Source organism: Carlito syrichta, unplaced genomic scaffold (assembly GCF_000164805.1).
Source record: "Carlito syrichta isolate Samal-C Ts95f unplaced genomic scaffold, Tarsius_syrichta-2.0.1 Scaffold316346, whole genome shotgun sequence".
Lineage (NCBI taxonomy): Eukaryota > Metazoa > Chordata > Mammalia > Primates > Tarsiidae > Carlito > Carlito syrichta.
Window position 1 is genome coordinate 1356272 of NW_007260442.1, and position 3506 is coordinate 1359777.

Sequence of the window (3506 nt, forward strand, 5' to 3'; positions counted from 1 at the left end):
CAAGAGGTGATACATTTCTTACGGGATGTCCCGGTATCCTCTCTGGGACTGTTTTTACAAGTTGCTGATACTTTCTGCACATTCTGACTATAGACAGTGACAACCTGAGCACTATTCCAGTTTCAGAGATTTCAAATGTGAAACTTACAATGAAATATTGCCTATGAATACTAGATAAAATTGGGAGAAATATGGTACTTATAAAAAGCCCATGAATGAGGCCGGGCGTGGTGGCTCACGCTTATAATCCGGCACATTGGGAGGTCAAGGTGAGGGCACTGCCTGAGCCCATGGGCTCGACATCAGCCTGGGTAACTTGGTGAGACCTCATCTCTACAATAAATAAAAAAATTAGCCAGGCGTGGTGGCCCCTGCCTGTAATTCCGGCTACTTGGAAGGCTGAGACGGAAGATCACCTGAGCCCAGCAGGCTGAGGCTGCAGTGGTCTTGAGTGTGTGTCACTGCACTCCAGCCTGGGTGACAGAGTGAGATGCCAACTCAAAAAAAAAAAAAAAAAGTAAAAATAAAAAAAAAAAAATTTTAAAAGAGGAAAGTCCATGAAGGAGCCAGGGCTTTCCAGGCATAATCCCAAAGGCAAAAAACATAAAAGACAGACTTAACTACATGAAAAACAAAAAATCTCTTATATCAAAAAAGAGTATTGAAAAGTGAAGTTCCCACTGGGGAAGGAAATATTTGCAGTGTGTGATAGACAAAGAATGAGAAGACCTGCTATTTAAAGAGCACTTGCAAATCAAGAGTGAAAAAGATGAACACTCAAAGATAAAAATGAACAAAGAACAGTAGCAGGAAATTAATCAAAGAAGAACTAAAAATGGTTACTATATTAACTGTGTAAAAAACTAGCAGTCAAAGAAACACAAATGAAAATTACAATATGATACCTTTTTTAAAAACCAGCCAATTGACAGAGATGTGAAAATTGATAATGGTGTTTGCAAGGACTGGAAAATAAAGACTATTCTATGGCCATTGCCTTGCTAAGCACTGTCCAGGCCATGTGCTCATTGACCTACAGCCAGGCCATGTTTCCTAGCTTTGGCCCTCTACCCTACCTTGGGGAGATTAATCTCCTCTCTCTCTCTCTCATTTACTTTCTAAATAAACTATATTTTCCAATCCAAAAAAAAAAGACTATTCTATTTCTGAAAAGGGCAGGATTGCTGCACTATTTACTATTGTGGCTAATAGGTCTTGAAAACATGCAAGCCTGTTAACCCAGCAGCCCTACTTCTGGAATTTATCCTAAGGAAATGAATGAAAATATCTAAAAGACATGTTATAAGGGTGTTAATCACAGGGGAGCCTTTAAATTTGATTTTAATTTTTAGCAAGTTATAAACGTATATGATTTCAAAGGTCAAAAAATTCTACAAGGCCAGGTCATTGTGGCTCATGCCCGTAACCCCAGCACTTTGGGAGGCTAAAGTGGGAGGATTGCTTGAGCCCAGGAGTTCAAGTTCGAGACCAACCTGAGCAACATAGGGAGCCCTCGTCTCTACAAAAAAAAAAATTTTTTTTAAATGGCCGGGCGTGGTGGCTCAAGCCTGTAATCCCTGCACTTTGGGAGGACAAGGCGAGAGGATTGCCTGAGCCTAGGGGTTCGAGACCAGCCTGGGTGACTTGGAAAGACCTCATCTCTAAAATAAAAACATTAGCCAGGAGTGGTGGCGCATGTCTGTAGTTCTAGCCACTTGGAAGACTGAGGCGGAAGGATCGCCTGAGTCCAGCAGATTGAGGCTGGGGTGGCTGTGAGCATGCCAATGCACTCCAGCCTGTGTGACAGAGTGAGACTCCGACTCAAAAAAAAAAAAAATTAGCCAGGCATGGTAGCACTCGATTGTGGTCCCAGCTACTCAGGAGGCAGACACAGAAGGATCACCTGAGTCCAAGAGGTCGAGGCTGTAGCGAGCCATGATTATGCCACTGCACTCCAGCCTGGATGACACAGTGAGACTCTTGACTCAAAACAAAACAAAACAACAAAGCCCATAAAACCTCTACAAGGTTGTTATGAAAATCTGTAATACCTGGCAGGGGAGATGCCATGATCACGAAGTTGTTTTCCCAGGGTGAGGCCTATCCATTGTACTCCAGATGTGCTGACCTTTGTGATTTCCCCAAATGTGAGAAACTCAACTGCCTAATTTGCGGTAGTGGGGGACTGCGTTTGTGCTCTCCCTTGGTAAAAAAAATAAAAATAAAAATAGAAAACCAGCAACTCCCTGAAGTTCTCCCTCAATCACAGTCTTTTTCTTCTTTTTCAGTCCCAGGGCCACTGTTTTCAGTCCTTTAGGTATTTCCTCTATGTTCCCTGAACACTTCATATTGCTACTTCTTTTTTTTTTTGAGTCAGAGTCTCACTCTGCCGCCCAGGCTGGAGTGCAGTGGCAAGCTCACGGCAACCACGACCTCTTCGACCTGCTGGGTTCAGGAGATCCTTCCACCTCAGTTTTCCAAGTAGCTGGAACAACAGGAGTGCGCCACCACACCCGGCTAATTTTTTGATTTATTGTAGAGATGAGGTCTCGTCAAGTTGCCCAGGCTGGTCTCGAATGCGTGGGCTCAGGCAGTCCTTTTACCTCAGCCTCCCAAAGTGCTAGGATTATAGCTGTGAGCCACCGCACCCAGCTCTACTTCTTGATTTTTCGGGCTTGTGTATTGTATAGCGATTGGTCATTACGGAAGGGGAGAATTTAGCTCTCTCATCAACCACTCACATAGCCCACTCCCATAAAACACATGCACATACCTCTCCCCCAGCACACACACAGCCTCCCAATACACTCACCGGTAATTTTCATCAGGTCAGTGTTCATTTCTTGCCTTTTGCTGACTGTAAATCTATTGTACGATGAACTTTTTTTTTCCAGCACGACATTTGTTTTTTTTTGTTTTTTTAGCATGAGGCCATGGAGACATGAACTGTAAATAGGCTACCTTAGGAGACAGAGAACTGCTCTCCATCACAGATGGGCAAGAGGCTGAAAAGTCACCTGCATGGGGCTTGCGATGGGACCACGTGGTGGAACAAGCCTAACTTCACTGGATAGCTCTTTCAAAATGTCCTTGTTGATGTTCCTTAGAGGGCTAAGTGGATCCTAGCCACTTTCCCCTAGTACCAACTGGTTTAATCATATTGCTTTCCTGTTAGGTCTGGCCTGATGGGGGGGGAGGGTTGATCCGATGTTGCATGAAAGTTGCAAAGAAGCCAGGCTTGGTGGCTCAACCTGTAATCCCGTGCCTTTGGGAGGCTGAGGTGAGTGGATTGCCTGAGCCCACGAGTTTGAGACCTGCCTGGGCAACTTGGCGAGACCTCATCTCCAAAATAAATTAAAAAAACTAGGCAGGCGTGGTAGCGCGTGCCTGTAGTTCCAGCTACTTGAAAGGCTGAGGCGGAAGGATCGCCGGAGCCCACCAGGTCGAGGCTGCGGTGGCCGGGAGCGACCACTGTACTCCAGTCTGGGCGACCGAGTGAGACTCCA